At 59.0% G+C, this 19306-nt stretch overlaps 5 non-coding genes and 3 pseudogenes across 5 annotated transcripts; all 8 read right to left on the bottom strand.

Annotated features, from left to right (window-relative positions):
• Positions 1 to 5461: 5461 nt before the first annotated feature.
• On the bottom strand, positions 5462 to 5643 carry LOC124752558 (annotated as a pseudogene).
• Positions 5644 to 6360: 717 nt separating this feature from the next.
• LOC124752532 lies at positions 6361 to 6553 on the bottom strand. Its single transcript, XR_007012148.1, has one exon. It is a non-coding gene; the product is annotated as a U2 spliceosomal RNA (small nuclear RNA).
• A 757-nt stretch (positions 6554 to 7310) lies between these two features.
• On the bottom strand, positions 7311 to 7509 carry LOC124752551. Its single transcript, XR_007012162.1, has one exon. It is a non-coding gene; the product is annotated as a U2 spliceosomal RNA (small nuclear RNA).
• A 5862-nt stretch (positions 7510 to 13371) lies between these two features.
• Positions 13372 to 13559, bottom strand: LOC124752560. The gene has a single exon (XR_007012168.1). It is a non-coding gene; the product is annotated as a U2 spliceosomal RNA (small nuclear RNA).
• Positions 13560 to 13587: 28 nt separating this feature from the next.
• Positions 13588 to 13699, bottom strand: LOC124752562 (annotated as a pseudogene).
• A 757-nt stretch (positions 13700 to 14456) lies between these two features.
• On the bottom strand, positions 14457 to 14649 carry LOC124752531. Its single transcript, XR_007012147.1, has one exon. It is a non-coding gene; the product is annotated as a U2 spliceosomal RNA (small nuclear RNA).
• A 743-nt stretch (positions 14650 to 15392) lies between these two features.
• On the bottom strand, positions 15393 to 15585 carry LOC124752569. Its single transcript, XR_007012171.1, has one exon. It is a non-coding gene; the product is annotated as a U2 spliceosomal RNA (small nuclear RNA).
• Positions 15586 to 16342: 757 nt separating this feature from the next.
• Positions 16343 to 16517, bottom strand: LOC124752546 (annotated as a pseudogene).
• Between the last annotated feature and the right edge of the window lie 2789 nt (positions 16518 to 19306).

Here is a 19306-nt window from a genome sequence, read left to right as displayed (position 1 = left end):
CGCCGCCTAGCACCGCGCCAACCGAGGTGGGGGCCATATTCGGCGGACACCACGGAGGGAGGGGCACCAGGCAGCACCGCACGCACCGCTACTGACTCGGCACTGCTGCAGTGCGGCGCGAAGATGGTGTAGCGCCGCAGGTCCCGCGTCGTGGAGGAGAATCTCGACGCCGACGTCACGAAGGCACCGACCTCGAAGTTCTCCGACGACTGCAGTCTCGAGGGTCTCGCAGCCTGACGTCAGAGCATGCCACAGTCTAGGGGGACACATACTGGCGGTGGCCAGTAATGTGTTCCACGTAAATGTCGCGGGACCACTTGATGGTGTCAGACACCATCAGCCGCCGCATCAGTTGGCAGTAGCGGCTAGCGATGCCTAGGTGCCGAAGCACTGCATCGTTCTGGCGGTCCCACGCCCCCAGACTGCCGACAACCAGGGCGTCGACAGTGACGGAATAGCCGCGAGCGGCTAATCCGCGCGCAACGTCGGCGTACTTTATCCTCTTCAGTTGCCGAGCGTTGTCGAGCGCAATCCGCCTATTCTCGAAGGGGATTGTCACATCGACGATGGTCACAGTCTTCGCGGCCTCGTCAGTTATTACGAGGTCCGGACGCAGCCCACTGCTGTCCCCTATGACGGCTTGGTTAATCCTGATGTCAGGAACAGCAGCGTTTCCTCTCCTTGGCCGCCCAGCGACTGCTGTCGCGAGGCGGTTGAGGACCGCGTTGTGACGATACTGCAGGGCTGCTGAGTGCACCATGCACGCGTTAATCACGTGCGGGAGCGTCTCGTTGTTGTGGCCACAGCGTCGGCAGGCTTTGTTGTTGTTTGCCCGCCCATCAAAGCGGCGACAACCGTTCAGAGGCACGACTCCGAGCCTGGCGCGATGGATAAAGCGCCAGTCTGCGAAGCGGGTGTATTTGCCTCCCGCTATGAAGTGGTTGGACGCTGTGGACTCCCTGGTGCACTCGAACACCTTCCCCTGGTCCGGTTTCCTGAGTAGGATGTGGCGCAGGCGCTGTCTCAGACACTCGCGGAGCGTCCGCGAGAGAAGACGTTTGGCGCCCCCTCCCACCCGGACATGCTCGACGCCAGTGTTGACGATGCGTCCCACGCTGTCATCATCGTGCTGCGGTCCATCGCCGCCATCTTCGAGGTGTCGTGTAGTCCCGGTCGCCGTCGCCTCCGTGGCCGGCTGCGTCACCCCTCCGATGCCGCCGTGTTCCGCGTCGTCAGCGATGGCGGGCCGGCCGCCGACCTCCACCTGCAACTCGGAAAGCAGTTCACTCCAGCGCCAGGTGACGCCACGCGGCGCTAGGCGCCTTGTGGCGTTCCTGACGCGCGTCCACAGTGACTGGATGTCACCACCGTCGCGTGCGAGGTCACCCTCAGTGCTGCCGCTAAGGTAGGTGGCCAAGTCGGAACGACTCGGCTCCCTCCCCAGTCGGCGGCGCGCGGCCGTAGATAGAGTGGCCCAGGCGATGTCTCGGACGGTGGCGTCGTCGCAGTGCAGCATGCGGAAGCCGTGGACGATCGTCGAGATGTCCGCAGCGTCCGCGAGCGGCGTCAGGCCGCATCCTCCCTCTCCCAGCGCGAGGTAGAGCTGTTCAGTGGACGCACGCTGTGGGAGGAACAGCCAAGATTTGACAGCCGCTTTCACTGCCTTGTCGAGTGCAGATAGCGGCCCCTTGCGTACCGCTCCGCCCCGCATGACAAAGTCAAGCCTAGGGAGGAGGAAGACACGCACAGCGTCAATCTTCTGCCAGGGAGCCAGCAGGGAAGCGTCCAGGTGCTGCAAGTCGCGTCGAATTGCCGCGATCGCATCCGTTGGCGTCTGCGTGACTTTGTACCCGGTGGGGACGCCAAGATGGAGGTAGGCGTCACCCGCACCGAGCACGGCTGGTTCTCCCCCTTGCAGGGCGAATACCGAGCCTAGTGTCTGCCGACGGCGGATGCGAAGCGTGGCACACTTCGACGGCTTGAAGGTAAGCCCGGCCCACGTCGCCGCCTCACCCACAACATTGAGGAGCGTCTGCATCGCCTCTGAATCCCGCGCCAGAAGCACGATATCGTCCGCATACGCCAGTGCACTCACACTGACGCCGCTAAGCGGAATACCACACTCATTTCTGAGCGAGGTTGCGGCGCGAAGTACCGGCTCGAGCGCGAGATTAAAGACGATGGGCGACAGTGGACAGCCCTGCTTGACGCCCGCCTGGATCTCTATCTCCTCCGTTAGTCCGTCAGATGTACGGACGCGGGTGGAGCAACCATCGTACATATCGGCAATTAGCTGATGCAATTGCTCTGGTAGTCCCATCCTGCTCAGTACTCCAAGGAGGTGAGCGTGAGGCACTGAACCGAAAGCATTCGCTAGATCAAGCCAAGCAAAGCATGCTTGGCCTCCCCTGCGCCTTGCATCATCAATTGCCGTCTGCACAATGAAGTTGTGCTCGTAGCAGCCTTCAAACGTGCGGAAGCCCTTCTGTTCCGGGGAGAGCAGGTTCAACCGCTCCGCCCAGAGAGAAGTGCGGTCCGCAACGATTGCAGCAAAGAGCTTAGAGATAGTAGAGCTCAATGCTAAAGGCCGCCAGTTTGTCACGTCCGAGACGTCCCCTTTCTTATGGATGAGGACGGTAGTGGATATTTTCCACTGCACCGGAGTCTTCCGCTCATTCCAGCAGCGCCAGAAGATCTTAGCTAGCACGTGGCAGCCAGGATCCTCACGTCGCAAGTCCGAGTACGTGACTCCGTCTGCCCCAGGAGCAGTATTGCTCGCCTTCTGGAGCCGCTGTTGCACCTCTGAAGGTGTGATCGGCAGCAGGACCTCCTCGCTGACATCAGGAGGCGTGGTGGCGGCAAAGTCCGGGACAGCAGCTGGTGCATCTGCAACAGAAAAGTCAGATTTAGCGTAGATCTTCTTAAAGTGCTCCGTGAGCACGTTGCCATCGATTTGGCAGTACGGTGACGTCTCGCCAAGGACGCGCTGCATCGCCTTGCGCCGGTCCGCGCGGTACAGCTTCTGAATCTCAGACGCTGCATTCGCGTCGTACCGACGCTCGGCGGCCGCCGCGCGCCGTGCGCCACGTCCACCGCGCCGCCCACCGCGGCCGCGTGTAGGGGCAGGGGGAGGGGGATTGGCAGCAGCGTCGGCGCGGCCCTGGCCGCGGTGCGCTGCTGCTGGTGGCCCATCCTGTCGACCTCCGGCTGCCTGGCGTTGTGGCTTCGTCTCGGCTATCTCGGAGATGAAGTCCTCGACGACCGCGACGAATGCGTCCCACGGTTGGTTGTGGACGCTCTCCAGGGCCGCCAGCCAGCGCCGCTGCCTCTCCGTTAGCCGAGTGTCGGCCGGGGGAGGGGGGGGCGGAGCTGCCTCAGTTGCGCCCTGTTCGGAGGGTACAGGGGGGCCTGTCAGGTCTGGTGTAGGACGGGAGCCTTGCGGCGGGAGGTTGGGACTGGGCCGGTTGTTACGGCGTCGGCGTCTCCTCTTCTTGCTGCCAGTTCTCGGAGACGCAGCTGCAGTCCCTCCGTTCACGTCGCGCCGCTCCGTCGTCTGCGTCGGTGGTGGTGCCGTGCTGCCATCTGGCGTGGGCCGCTCAGTGCTGCTCTCGACCGCCGCGCTGGTGACAGGTGGCGCAGCGGTAGCAGCAGGGGCCGGTGTAGCTTGCGCCGGCCTGGCGCTCGGGTCGGGCGCACCGCGGCTGGTGTTCGCCGCGCCGCCAACAGATGGCCCGGCGGTCGCCGGCGGCCCGCCGCCGGCGCGAGAAACACGGGGTGTAGCTCGCGCCGGCTGACCGGACGCGCCGGCTCGCCCCGGACCGCTGTTACGCGGACTGGGTGCCCGACGATCGCTACCAGATGGCGCAGTGGTCGTAGGGGTGGCCGGTGTAGCCCGCGCCGGCCGGGCGTCTCGAGGTGTAGCTCGCGCCGGCCTGGCGCTCGGGCCCAGCGCACTGCGGCTGTTGTTCGCCGCGCCGCCAACAGATGGCCCAGCGGTCGCCCGCGCCCTGCCGCCGGCGCGAGATACACGAGGTGTAGCTCGCGCCGGCCGCCCAGGCGCGTTGGCTCGCGCCGGGCCGCTGTTACGCGGACTGGGCGGAATGATGCGCCGTCGGTCCGGGGGCGGTGGTCTGCGTCCTGCAGCACGGCGTCTGTCCCTCCGTGGGGTGACTACGTGCCACTCATTATCTGTAGCAGAAACTTTTTTATTAATAACACTCCCTGCCTGAACGGAGACGGAGTGACGGGCGTCACTCGACGTAACCGCCGGCAGGGCAGAGGGAACGCGGCGCGTGTACGTCTGCGACCGCACAAGCACCACACCATCCGGTGCATCCGCCGGGCGCGCGGCCTTTGGTGCGTCAACCGGCGGCGCGGCTGCGCCGTGAATGACAACACCAACGGTCGCGGCGAGCGAGGCAGCCTGCCTGCCACTGCCCACCCGCACCGCAGAGCCACCTGTTGGCGGCGTAGCGAATGCGGGCGGCAGTCCCAGGCCGGTACCCACGCTCCCGACAGATGGCGGGCGGGAGGCGCCTGCGGTAGCCGCACGACGTGGCCAGCGTACGCCACTGGGTGCAATGGCCGGCGCGGGCAGCGGCGAGCCGCGGCCTTTGTCGGACACTGCGCCTCTGGCCGGAGCGACGCGTTCGGCGGCAGGCGTCGGCAGCGTGCTGCCTTCACCTCCCGAACTTGCGCTCGGCACTCGTGGCGACGCGGTTGACGTCGCGGAGCGTGTCGGCAGGGGGATGCCAGACCTCCTCGGCGTGCGCACACAGAGTACACACGACGCGGGGGTAGCAACCACCGCCGTCCTGGGCGTCGCAGACGCCTGCACACTCACACAGGGTGAGGGCAAGGCAGCCTGTGAGCCCACCACGCTGCTGCGGGTCAGGACCGCCGCGTATGTTAATCCTAAGTCCAGCCGGTCTGTCCTACTAGCTTCGGGGACCGGACTGGGCTGTGGCCATAGCCCCTCTCTATTATCTAAGGCTAGGCGGCCTGTGGTACTATCTTCCCGGGCCGCTTTCGCCTGTGGCTTTCGCCCCGCACTAACTAAGGACGAAGGGCCTGTCCTACTAGCTTCGGGGGCCCTCGCCTGTGACCTCCCGCCGGCCGACCTCTCTGAGTGCCCCAGAGAGCCAGACACGGCATCGTGTCCCATACTCACTCTCCCCCGACTGGCAGCGCCGGGGGTTGCGGAGTCTGCATTGCAGAGCCGCTGGTGTAGCCGCAGCGTCTTCAGCCGCGGGTCGCGTCGGCCGCAAAACTGACACTCGAAAACGGGAACCGTTTCCGGGTCGTGCAGCCTCCTGTAGTGGCGGAGAAGGGCCGAGTGGTCCTTGTACTCGCCAAAAGTCGGTCTCCCGGCAGCCTTGGTGACGAAGCAGATCCGGCAGCGGAAGACCTCCGCCGGCAGCGTCACCACAAGCTCCATTGTTCAGGTCGCGGACCTGAAACAGGAGAATAAGCGCGACCGCTTCCCGGTGCAGAAATCAGTCCATATGAGCTCACATTAAGCTGATAAGAACAGACACTACACTTTGATCTTAGCCAAAAGGCCGAGAAGCAGGACGTATCAGATATTAAGCTGATAAGAACAGATACTACACTTTGATCTTAGCCAAAAGGCCGAGAAGCGATAAGGAAAAACCGCAGCCGAAGGGCCTAAATGCTTGCAGCGTGTGCGCTCCACATGTGGGAGTGACACACGGTGGTACGGGCCGATATGGCAACTGGCGACCGTCGAAAACACCGCAAAAGCAAGTGCTGGAGGAAAGACAATTCACGGGAGCACTCGTCACCAGCCCAGTACTACCCTCCATGTCGAACAGTAAACCGCGACTCCCATTTGAACGCCGCTAGCTGCCAGGGCAGTGGAGAAGCCGTGAGGCCGCCCCACAGCAGCGCCAGGCCGGCGCGAGCTACACCGGCGCGAGGCCGGCGCGAGCTACACCTAGCCGAGTGCTTACATCGTCCACTGCCTACTGCGTACGTGTGTACACACGTATTCTGCGTGCGTGCGGCGGCGACGACGACGTTCGCGAGGAGCTAAGGATATAACTCCAAAAAATGTAATTAAAATTATCTGTGGCCGGACCATATGTGACGCCAACGAGGCATCCGAAGGCACTCTTCTGTGGCCACATAAATTACCAGCCTAGTGTAATGCGGCTGCAAGAGCGGACCGGCTAACCGCAAAAAAAAAAAACATAAGATGATGTTAAATTAATTACAAGAAATCGTGGTGTGAAAGCAGCTAACTACTGGGCAAATCGACAACCACAACAAGTTTTGCTACCAGCGGAATATCTGATCACTGCAGAATATTAACCCATTTCAGGCTGTGTTTTAATTAATTTTAGGTGGGCCGATCCCGGCGGTACTGCAATGCCGGGCCAACCCGCGACAGAGGTGGAGCAAGCCCCTAGCACTCCGTCATGAGCCAAAAATGAGTTTAATATTCTGGTCCTGCGATGCAGGACGTATCAGATATTAAGCTGATAAGAACAGATACTACACTTTGATCTTAGCCAAAAGGCCGAGAAGCGATAAGGAAAAACCGCAGCCGAAGGGCCTAAATGCTTGCAGCGTGTGCGCTCCACATGTGGGAGTGACACACGGTGGTACGGGCCGATATGGCAACTGGCGACCGTCGAAAACACCGCAAAAGCAAGTGCTGGAGGAAAGACAATTCACGGGAGCACTCGTCACCAGCCCAGTACTACCCTCCATGTCGAACAGTAAACCGCGACTCCCATTTGAACGCCGCTAGCTGCCAGGGCAGTGGAGAAGCCGTGAGGCCGCCCCACAGCAGCGCCAGGCCGGCGCGAGCTACACCGGCGCGAGGCCGGCGCGAGCTACACCTAGCCGAGTGCTTACATCGTCCACTGCCTACTGCGTACGTGTGTACACACGTATTCTGCGTGCGTGCGGCGGCGACGACGACGTTCGCGAGGAGCTAAGGATATAACTCCAAAAAATGTAATTAAAATTATCTGTGGCCGGACCATATGTGACGCCAACGAGGCATCCGAAGGCACTCTTCTGTGGCCACATAAATTACCAGCCTAGTGTAATGCGGCTGCAAGAGCGTTCTGGCTAACCGCAAAAAAAAAAAAATAAATAAATAAATAAATAAATAAATAAATAAATAAAGTTCGTAAGATAATGTCAAATTAATTACAAGAAATCGTGGTGTGTAAGCAGCTAACTACTGGGCACATCGACAACTACAACAAGTTTTGCTACCAGCGGAATATCTGATAACTGCAGAATATTAACCCATTTCAGGCTATGTTTTAATTAATTTTAGGTGGGCCGATCCCGGCGGTACTGCAATGCCGGGCCAACCCGCGACAGAGGTGGAGCAAGCCCCTAGCACTCCGTCATGAGCCAAAAATGAGTTTAATATTCTGGTCCTGCGATGCAGGACGTATCAGATATTAAGCTGATAAGAACAGATTTTTATTTTCCGAGATAATTCTTAGTTACAGTTTTAAGAAGTATAATTTTAAGAAAGAATATTCATGACTCTATACAAATCGAGTTTTACAAATTTAATGAAAATTAAATTGAAATATATAGTAGACGGTTCTAACCGCACTTAAATAGTTGAATTTAATTCTAATTCGTGGGTTAAGCCCACTACTTAAATATTGGAAGACCGCGTTAGGCGCGGATGCTTAAGTATATTACCTTAAGATTAATCCCGCGATAGGCGCGGCCTTAGATATTTCAGACCGGGGAAGGTTTGGAACTAGTTTTAGGAACTATTTTGTTTTATTTCATTCATCTCCATGCCCTGACAGCACACTGCACATGCACGGCTGCCAGCGGCTGGTGTGCCACGCACGCAGGCGGGTCACACGCAGCCGGACTTCTCCCCTCTGTCCGCCTTGCGGCAGACGTCACCGGGGTGTCGTGGCAGGAGGGCGTTGCTTCCCACGCTGGCTGGAGACTGCCGGGCAGTAGGCACACGTTTGGCGCCGCCTAGCACCGCGCCAACCGAGGTGGGGGCCATATTCGGCGGACACCACGGAGGGAGGGGCACCAGGCAGCACCGCACGCACCGCTACTGACTCGGCACTGCTGCAGTGCGGCGCGAAGATGGTGTAGCGCCGCAGGTCCCGCGTCGTGGAGGAGAATCTCGACGCCGACGTCACGAAGGCACCGACCTCGAAGTTCTCCGACGACTGCAGTCTCGAGGGTCTCGCAGCCTGACGTCAGAGCATGCCACAGTCTAGGGGGACACATACTGGCGGTGGCCAGTAATGTGTTCCACGTAAATGTCGCGGGACCACTTGATGGTGTCAGACACCATCAGCCGCCGCATCAGTTGGCAGTAGCGGCTAGCGATGCCTAGGTGCCGAAGCACTGCATCGTTCTGGCGGTCCCACGCCCCCAGACTGCCGACAACCAGGGCGTCGACAGTGACGGAATAGCCGCGAGCGGCTAATCCGCGCGCAACGTCGGCGTACTTTATCCTCTTCAGTTGCCGAGCGTTGTCGAGCGCAATCCGCCTATTCTCGAAGGGGATTGTCACATCGACGATGGTCACAGTCTTCGCGGCCTCGTCAGTTATTACGAGGTCCGGACGCAGCCCACTGCTGTCCCCTATGACGGCTTGGTTAATCCTGATGTCAGGAACAGCAGCGTTTCCTCTCCTTGGCCGCCCAGCGACTGCTGTCGCGAGGCGGTTGAGGACCGCGTTGTGACGATACTGCAGGGCTGCTGAGTGCACCATGCACGCGTTAATCACGTGCGGGAGCGTCTCGTTGTTGTGGCCACAGCGTCGGCAGGCTTTGTTGTTGTTTGCCCGCCCATCAAAGCGGCGACAACCGTTCAGAGGCACGACTCCGAGCCTGGCGCGATGGATAAAGCGCCAGTCTGCGAAGCGGGTGTATTTGCCTCCCGCTATGAAGTGGTTGGACGCTGTGGACTCCCTGGTGCACTCGAACACCTTCCCCTGGTCCGGTTTCCTGAGTAGGATGTGGCGCAGGCGCTGTCTCAGACACTCGCGGAGCGTCCGCGAGAGAAGACGTTTGGCGCCCCCTCCCACCCGGACATGCTCGACGCCAGTGTTGACGATGCGTCCCACGCTGTCATCATCGTGCTGCGGTCCATCGCCGCCATCTTCGAGGTGTCGTGTAGTCCCGGTCGCCGTCGCCTCCGTGGCCGGCTGCGTCACCCCTCCGATGCCGCCGTGTTCCGCGTCGTCAGCGATGGCGGGCCGGCCGCCGACCTCCACCTGCAACTCGGAAAGCAGTTCACTCCAGCGCCAGGTGACGCCACGCGGCGTTAGGCGCCTTGTGGCGTTCCTGACGCGCGTCCACAGTGACTGGATGTCACCACCGTCGCGTGCGAGGTCACCCTCAGTGCTGCCGCTAAGGTAGGTGGCCAAGTCGGAACGACTCGGCTCCCTCCCCAGTCGGCGGCGCGCGGCCGTAGATAGAGTGGCCCAGGCGATGTCTCGGACGGTGGCGTCGTCGCAGTGCAGCATGCGGAAGCCGTGGACGATCGTCGAGATGTCCGCAGCGTCCGCGAGCGGCGTCAGGCCGCATCCTCCCTCTCCCAGCGCGAGGTAGAGCTGTTCAGTGGACGCACGCTGTGGGAGGAACAGCCAAGATTTGACAGCCGCTTTCACTGCCTTGTCGAGTGCAGATAGCGGCCCCTTGCGTACCGCTCCGCCCCGCATGACAAAGTCAAGCCTAGGGAGGAGGAAGACACGCACAGCGTCAATCTTCTGCCAGGGAGCCAGCAGGGAAGCGTCCAGGTGCTGCAAGTCGCGTCGAATTGCCGCGATCGCATCCGTTGGCGTCTGCGTGACTTTGTACCCGGTGGGGACGCCAAGATGGAGGTAGGCGTCACCCGCACCGAGCACGGCTGGTTCTCCCCCTTGCAGGGCGAATACCGAGCCTAGTGTCTGCCGACGGCGGATGTGAAGCGTGGCACACTTCGACGGCTTGAAGGTAAGCCCGGCCCACGTCGCCGCCTCACCCACAACATTGAGGAGCGTCTGCATCGCCTCTGAATCCCGCGCCAGAAGCACGATATCGTCCGCATACGCCAGTGCACTCACACTGACGCCGCTAAGCGGAATACCACACTCATTTCTGAGCGAGGTTGCGGCGCGAAGTACCGGCTCGAGCGCGAGATTAAAGACGATGGGCGACAGTGGACAGCCCTGCTTGACGCCCGCCTGGATCTCTATCTCCTCCGTTAGTCCGTCAGATGTACGGACGCGGGTGGAGCAACCATCGTACATATCGGCAATTAGCTGATGCAATTGCTCTGGTAGTCCCATCCTGCTCAGTACTCCAAGGAGGTGAGCGTGAGGCACTGAACCGAAAGCATTCGCTAGATCAAGCCAAGCAAAGCATGCTTGGCCTCCCCTGCGCCTTGCATCATCAATTGCCGTCTGCACAATGAAGTTGTGCTCGTAGCAGCCTTCAAACGTGCGGAAGCCCTTCTGTTCCGGGGAGAGCAGGTTCAACCGCTCCGCCCAGAGAGAAGTGCGGTCCGCAACGATTGCAGCAAAGAGCTTAGAGATAGTAGAGCTCAATGCTAAAGGCCGCCAGTTTGTCACGTCCGAGACGTCCCCTTTCTTATGGATGAGGACGGTAGTGGATATTTTCCACTGCACCGGAGTCTTCCGCTCATTCCAGCAGCGCCAGAAGATCTTAGCTAGCACGTGGCAGCCAGGATCCTCACGTCGCAAGTCCGAGTACGTGACTCCGTCTGCCCCAGGAGCAGTATTGCTCGCCTTCTGGAGCCGCTGTTGCACCTCTGAAGGTGTGATCGGCAGCAGGACCTCCTCGCTGACATCAGGAGGCGTGGTGGCGGCAAAGTCCGGGACAGCAGCTGGTGCATCTGCAACAGAAAAGTCAGATTTAGCGTAGATCTTCTTAAAGTGCTCCGTGAGCACGTTGCCATCGATTTGGCAGTACGGTGACGTCTCGCCAAGGACGCGCTGCATCGCCTTGCGCCGGTCCGCGCGGTACAGCTTCTGAATCTCAGACGCTGCATTCGCGTCGTACCGACGCTCGGCGGCCGCCGCGCGCCGTGCGCCACGTCCACCGCGCCGCCCACCGCGGCCGCGTGTAGGGGCAGGGGGAGGGGGATTGGCAGCAGCGTCGGCGCGGCCCTGGCCGCGGTGCGCTGCTGCTGGTGGCCCATCCTGTCGACCTCCGGCTGCCTGGCGTTGTGGCTTCGTCTCGGCTATCTCGGAGATGAAGTCCTCGACGACCGCGACGAATGCGTCCCACGGTTGGTTGTGGACGCTCTCCAGGGCCGCCAGCCAGCGCCGCTGCCTCTCCGTTAGCCGAGTGTCGGCCGGGGGAGGGGGGGGCGGAGCTGCCTCAGTTGCGCCCTGTTCGGAGGGTACAGGGGGGCCTGTCAGGTCTGGTGTAGGACGGGAGCCTTGCGGCGGGAGGTTGGGACTGGGCCGGTTGTTACGGCGTCGGCGTCTCCTCTTCTTGCTGCCAGTTCTCGGAGACGCAGCTGCAGTCCCTCCGTTCACGTCGCGCCGCTCCGTCGTCTGCGTCGGTGGTGGTGCCGTGCTGCCATCTGGCGTGGGCCGCTCAGTGCTGCTCTCGACCGCCGCGCTGGTGACAGGTGGCGCAGCGGTAGCAGCAGGGGCCGGTGTAGCTTGCGCCGGCCTGGCGCTCGGGTCGGGCGCACCGCGGCTGGTGTTCGCCGCGCCGCCAACAGATGGCCCGGCGGTCGCCGGCGGCCCGCCGCCGGCGCGAGAAACACGGGGTGTAGCTCGCGCCGGCTGACCGGACGCGCCGGCTCGCCCCGGACCGCTGTTACGCGGACTGGGTGCCCGACGATCGCTACCAGATGGCGCAGTGGTCGTAGGGGTGGCCGGTGTAGCCCGCGCCGGCCGGGCGTCTCGAGGTGTAGCTCGCGCCGGCCTGGCGCTCGGGCCCAGCGCACTGCGGCTGTTGTTCGCCGCGCCGCCAACAGATGGCCCAGCGGTCGCCCGCGCCCTGCCGCCGGCGCGAGATACACGAGGTGTAGCTCGCGCCGGCCGCCCAGGCGCGTTGGCTCGCGCCGGGCCGCTGTTACGCGGACTGGGCGGAATGATGCGCCGTCGGTCCGGGGGCGGTGGTCTGCGTCCTGCAGCACGGCGTCTGTCCCTCCGTGGGGTGACTACGTGCCACTCATTATCTGTAGCAGAAACTTTTTTATTAATAACACTCCCTGCCTGAACGGAGACGGAGTGACGGGCGTCACTCGACGTAACCGCCGGCAGGGCAGAGGGAACGCGGCGCGTGTACGTCTGCGACCGCACAAGCACCACACCATCCGGTGCATCCGCCGGGCGCGCGGCCTTTGGTGCGTCAACCGGCGGCGCGGCTGCGCCGTGAATGACAACACCAACGGTCGCGGCGAGCGAGGCAGCCTGCCTGCCACTGCCCACCCGCACCGCAGAGCCACCTGTTGGCGGCGTAGCGAATGCGGGCGGCAGTCCCAGGCCGGTACCCACGCTCCCGACAGATGGCGGGCGGGAGGCGCCTGCGGTAGCCGCACGACGTGGCCAGCGTACGCCACTGGGTGCAATGGCCGGCGCGGGCAGCGGCGAGCCGCGGCCTTTGTCGGACACTGCGCCTCTGGCCGGAGCGACGCGTTCGGCGGCAGGCGTCGGCAGCGTGCTGCCTTCACCTCCCGAACTTGCGCTCGGCACTCGTGGCGACGCGGTTGACGTCGCGGAGCGTGTCGGCAGGGGGATGCCAGACCTCCTCGGCGTGCGCACACAGAGTACACACGACGCGGGGGTAGCAACCACCGCCGTCCTGGGCGTCGCAGACGCCTGCACACTCACACAGGGTGAGGGCAAGGCAGCCTGTGAGCCCACCACGCTGCTGCGGGTCAGGACCGCCGCGTATGTTAATCCTAAGTCCAGCCGGTCTGTCCTACTAGCTTCGGGGACCGGACTGGGCTGTGGCCATAGCCCCTCTCTATTATCTAAGGCTAGGCGGCCTGTGGTACTATCTTCCCGGGCCGCTTTCGCCTGTGGCTTTCGCCCCGCACTAACTAAGGACGAAGGGCCTGTCCTACTAGCTTCGGGGGCCCTCGCCTGTGACCTCCCGCCGGCCGACCTCTCTGAGTGCCCCAGAGAGCCAGACACGGCATCGTGTCCCATACTCACTCTCCCCCGACTGGCAGCGCCGGGGGTTGCGGAGTCTGCATTGCAGAGCCGCTGGTGTAGCCGCAGCGTCTTCAGCCGCGGGTCGCGTCGGCCGCAAAACTGACACTCGAAAACGGGAACCGTTTCCGGGTCGTGCAGCCTCCTGTAGTGGCGGAGAAGGGCCGAGTGGTCCTTGTACTCGCCAAAAGTCGGTCTCCCGGCAGCCTTGGTGACGAAGCAGATCCGGCAGCGGAAGACCTCCGCCGGCAGCGTCACCACAAGCTCCATTGTTCAGGTCGCGGACCTGAAACAGGAGAATAAGCGCGACCGCTTCCCGGTGCAGAAATCAGTCCATATGAGCTCACATTAAGCTGATAAGAACAGATACTACACTTTGATCTTAGCCAAAAGGCCGAGAAGCGATCTTGGCCTTTCTCCGCGGACCTGAAACAGGAGAATAAGCGCGACCGCTTCCCGGTGCAGAAATCAGTCCATATGAGCTCACATTAAGCTGATAAGAACAGATACTACACTTTGATCTTAGCCAAAAGGCCGAGAAGCGATAAGGAAAAACCGCAGCCGAAGGGCCTAAATGCTTGCAGCGTGTGCGCTCCACATGTGGGAGTGACACACGGTGGTACGGGCCGATATGGCAACTGGCGACCGTCGAAAACACCGCAAAAGCAAGTGCTGGAGGAAAGACAATTCACGGGAGCACTCGTCACCAGCCCAGTACTACCCTCCATGTCGAACAGTAAACCGCGACTCCCATTTGAACGCCGCTAGCTGCCAGGGCAGTGGAGAAGCCGTGAGGCCGCCCCACAGCAGCGCCAGGCCGGCGCGAGCTACACCGGCGCGAGGCCGGCGCGAGCTACACCTAGCCGAGTGCTTACATCGTCCACTGCCTACTGCGTACGTGTGTACACACGTATTCTGCGTGCGTGCGGCGGCGACGACGACGTTCGCGAGGAGCTAAGGATATAACTCCAAAAAATGTAATTAAAATTATCTGTGGCCGGACCATATGTGACGCCAACGAGGCATCCGAAGGCACTCTTCTGTGGCCACATAAATTACCAGCCTAGTGTAATGCGGCTGCAAGAGCGTTCTGGCTAACCGCAAAAAAAAAAAAATAAATAAATAAATAAATAAATAAATAAATAAATAAAGTTCGTAAGATAATGTCAAATTAATTACAAGAAATCGTGGTGTGTAAGCAGCTAACTACTGGGCACATCGACAACTACAACAAGTTTTGCTACCAGCGGAATATCTGATAACTGCAGAATATTAACCCATTTCAGGCTATGTTTTAATTAATTTTAGGTGGGCCGATCCCGGCGGTACTGCAATGCCGGGCCAACCCGCGACAGAGGTGGAGCAAGCCCCTAGCACTCCGTCATGAGCCAAAAATGAGTTTAATATTCTGGTCCTGCGATGCAGGACGTATCAGATATTAAGCTGATAAGAACAGATACTACACTTTGATCTTAGCCAAAAGGCCGAGAAGCGATAAGGAAAAACCGCAGCCGAAGGGCCTAAATGCTTGCAGCGTGTGCGCTCCACATGTGGGAGTGACACACGGTGGTACGGGCCGATATGGCAACTGGCGACCGTCGAAAACACCGCAAAAGCAAGTGCTGGAGGAAAGACAATTCACGGGAGCACTCGTCACCAGCCCAGTACTACCCTCCATGTCGAACAGTAAACCGCGACTCCCATTTGAACGCCGCTAGCTGCCAGGGCAGTGGAGAAGCCGTGAGGCCGCCCCACAGCAGCGCCAGGCCGGCGCGAGCTACACCGGCGCGAGGCCGGCGCGAGCTACACCGGCGCGAGGCCGGCGCGAGCTACACCTAGCCGAGTGCTTACATCGTCCACTGCCTACTGCGTACGTGTGTACACACGTATTCTGCGTGCGTGCGGCGGCGACGACGACGTTCGCGAGGAGCTAAGGATATAACTCCAAAAAATGTAATTAAAATTATCTGTGGCCGGACCATATGTGACGCCAACGAGGCATCCGAAGGCACTCTTCTGTGGCCACATAAATTACCAGCCTAGTGTAATGCGGCTGCAAGAGCGGACCGGCTAACCGCAAAAAAAAAAAACATAAGATGATGTTAAATTAATTACAAGAAATCGTGGTGTGAAAGCAGCTAACTACTGGGCAAATCGACAACCACAACAAGTTTTGCTACCAGCGGAATATCTGATCACTGCAGAATATTAACCCATTTCAGGCTGTGTTTTAATTAATTTTAGGTGGGCCGATCCCGGCGGTACTGCAATGCCGGGCCAACCCGCGACAGAGGTGGAGCAAGCCCCTAGCACTCCGTCATGAGCCAAAAATGAGTTTAATATTCTGGTCCTGCGATGCAGGACGTATCAGATATTAAGCTGATAAGAACAGATACTACACTTTGATCTTAGCCAAAAGGCCGAGAAGCGATAAGGAAAAACCGCAGCCGAAGGGCCTAAATGCTTGCAGCGTGTGCGCTCCACATGTGGGAGTGACACACGGTGGTACGGGCCGATATGGCAACTGGCGACCGTCGAAAACACCGCAAAAGCAAGTGCTGGAGGAAAGACAATTCACGGGAGCACTCGTCACCAGCCCAGTACTACCCTCCATGTCGAACAGTAAACCGCGACTCCCATTTGAACGCCGCTAGCTGCCAGGGCAGTGGAGAAGCCGTGAGGCCGCCCCACAGCAGCGCCAGGCCGGCGCGAGCTACACCGGCGCGAGGCCGGCGCGAGCTACACCTAGCCGAGTGCTTACATCGTCCACTGCCTACTGCGTACGTGTGTACACACGTATTCTGCGTGCGTGCGGCGGCGACGACGACGTTCGCGAGGAGCTAAGGATATAACTCCAAAAAATGTAATTAAAATTATCTGTGGCCGGACCATATGTGACGCCAACGAGGCATCCGAAGGCACTCTTCTGTGGCCACATAAATTACCAGCCTAGTGTAATGCGGCTGCAAGAGCGTTCTGGCTAACCGCAAAAAAAAAAAAATAAATAAATAAATAAATAAATAAATAAATAAATAAAGTTCGTAAGATAATGTCAAATTAATTACAAGAAATCGTGGTGTGTAAGCAGCTAACTACTGGGCACATCGACAACTACAACAAGTTTTGCTACCAGCGGAATATCTGATAACTGCAGAATATTAACCCATTTCAGGCTATGTTTTAATTAATTTTAGGTGGGCCGATCCCGGCGGTACTGCAATGCCGGGCCAACCCGCGACAGAGGTGGAGCAAGCCCCTAGCACTCCGTCATGAGCCAAAAATGAGTTTAATATTCTGGTCCTGCGATGCAGGACGTATCAGATATTAAGCTGATAAGAACAGATACTACACTTTTTTTTTTTTTTTTTTTTTTTGTTTTTTTTTTTTTTTTCTGTTTTTTTTTTTTTTTTTTATTTGTTTTTTTTTTTTTTTTTTTTTTTTTTTTTTTTTTTTTTTTTTTTGGGCCTCCTTCCTCCCCTACAGCCCTACCTTGTCCTCTCCAAAAATGCTGCCATCCTAGAGTGTCGACGCAGCACGCACAGGGTGCATTGAGTAGCAAGACTTGTTGCCAGGAACGAAATTAAAAGCGAGGGGCATACTCTGCTATGCCGCAGTGGGCGACGACACTTGACTCAGAAAGACACCTCGCTCTGCAGGTGTGAAGAAATAGTGAGTTGAGAACCAAAAGGAAGAAAGAAAGAAAGAAAGATAGAAGTGAAAGGAAATTAAAAACAGGGACGGCAGCACACACAAGTGAAAATGAAACTGGCGAGATAATCCCACCGCCTAGAGAATTAACTAAGGAATAAGCTTCTAAGATTGATTGCGTGATTCCTATGTTTCCAATAAAGTTTTTGCAATAATTGTTCCAATTGCGAATCTGGGGTGAGTCAAGTCAGAGATTGGTGCAAAAAAAAACCAGGGGCAATCCTAGGCAATGCCTGGACAAGGCACCCTAGGCAACCTGGAACACCGTTTGATATCCATGGATCATTGCAACTTTCAAATACCGGGAAAAAGTGGTCGTATAGTTTCGAGCAGATTCCACCACGCGATGCTGGCTCCACAGGTAGTCCATGTAAGAGACAGCATCGGCGAGGGAAAGGTCGTAGATCGTGAAAATGGTGTGGCCCAAGAGCCACACCATTGCGTTACGCCTTGGTCGGGGTTGTGTTTGAAGATCAGGTGTAAGGAACCAGTCGGTGGATACATTTGCTGGCGTCGTCCCACCGATCAGCGCTATGAGTACACGTGCAAGGGTCCACACTTCTGTGACGTGGGGGCAGAGGAGGCGATGCTCCCTGGTGTCAACGTCACCACAGCGGCCGCAAGCAGCCGAGGGCCGTAGGCGGATGGCCGCCAGGCGATGGTTAGTGGGGATTAAATTGTTGACGACACGGTACCATAGCGCTGAAACTGCCGTGGGAAGGGCTGAGTTGTTAATATTAGCCCAAACTTGGCGCCAGATGACCGACGGTCGTCTGTCCTCTAATTTATGGGGCTTGGGCTGGCCTCGGAGTGCCTGGTAAAGGCGCTTCGACGTGCGTGCCTTGTCAGTGGCCACTGCGAGGACATAACTGCGGTGGAAGTAATAGTCTCTGACCGTCGTCAGCCGGATCGGAATATGCATCAAACAGACCGGTGCACGCGCCGAGTGTGGACGATAACGGTCGAAGAGGACTGCTGTAGTCCCACCGGGGTCGGCGTCGCGCAAAGCGGCGACACGGTGAATCAGAAGGGCCGCACATTTCCGGGAAAAGTCAATGAGGCCAAGGCCGCCATCGACCTTCGGCAGTGTACAGGTCAGCGCATCAACCTTGAACAGCGCATGCCGCCACAAGAGCCAATATACTGCTTGGGAGATGGCTCGGCCGATCTGCTTCGGCAGCGTAAGGAGTTGGGCGACATACCATGCTCGTGAGAGGAGATAACCATTAATAAGCTGGATGCGTTGATGGAGGTCGAGCCGTCGATCAGCGTGGCTCACGCAAAGGCCCCTGATGCGTGTGAGAAGCCGCCGCCACGTGAGGGTTAACATACGCTGCGGACAGGCAGTCACCTCAAGACCCAAGATACGCTGTTCCCCTACAACGCGGTACCAGGGGCGTTCGACGGTCAAAGATCGTGGCCCTAGCGGGAGTAACACAGTCTTGTTGGGATTTAACTGAGCACCGGAGGCCCGTTCATAAACATCGAGAATGCGGCGAACGGAATCGATGTCCCTTGCGTTAGCAACGAACACACCAACGTCATCGGCGTAGGCCGCACAGCGGAAGGTGACGCCTGGGAGAACGACACCGTCGACCAACCGGCCAATGTCACGCAGCATGGGGTCCAGCGCTAAGGCAAACAAATACATCGACAAGGGACACCCCTGTCGAACTGACCGTTTGATGGGAATGGGGCGCGACCGGCAACCGTTCACCACGATAGTGGAATTCGCCCCATCCAAGAAGTTCCGGATGATGCGTATGAAGCGCTCCCCAAAACCCATCCGCGACATAACGCCCAGCAGGTAAGGGTGCGAGACCCTGTCAAAGGCACCGGCAAAGTCCAAGGAAAGAATGGCAGCCGGGGTGCGAGTGTCAGCGGTGAGCAAGACAGCATCGCGGTACAGGGAAGCGGCGGTGAAGATGTTCCGACGCGAAACGCCACAGGATTGAGTGGGGCAAAGTACCTTAGTCATCGCCTGTTTGAGACGAGAGGCCACGCATCGTGCCACCAACTTATAGTCAGTGTTAAGGACAGTGATAGGACGCAGGTCTTGAGCTCGGCAGTGACCAGTCACCTTTGGAATAAGGGCAATACGTCCAGATAAAAAGTCGGCGGGTAAGTCGCATCCAGCAAAAATCTCCTCGCACATTGTGCAGAAACGGTCGCCGAGCAGGTCCCAAAATTGTTGGTAGAACTCATAAGGGAGACCGTCGGGGCCAGGTGACTTGCGTCCCGGACAGGCACGGAGGACAGATGTGAGGTCAGCGAGTGTCAGGGGCTCGGTTAAAGAGTCGCGGTCATGATGATCCAAAGAAGTTGGCACCCCACTGACAAGTGCACGTTGGGCGGCGACGTCGACCTCAACATCCTGGAAGAGGTGCGTGAAATGGTCCGTCAGGTGTTGGAGGACGTCACGGTTGTCCGTGATACGCGCACCAT

The sequence above is a fragment of the Schistocerca piceifrons genome, unplaced genomic scaffold, assembly GCF_021461385.2.
Source record: "Schistocerca piceifrons isolate TAMUIC-IGC-003096 unplaced genomic scaffold, iqSchPice1.1 HiC_scaffold_476, whole genome shotgun sequence".
In the NCBI taxonomy this organism is placed as follows: domain Eukaryota; kingdom Metazoa; phylum Arthropoda; class Insecta; order Orthoptera; family Acrididae; genus Schistocerca; species Schistocerca piceifrons.
Note: the sequence above shows the minus strand (reverse complement) of the source record. Positions and strands in the feature narration are given on the sequence as shown.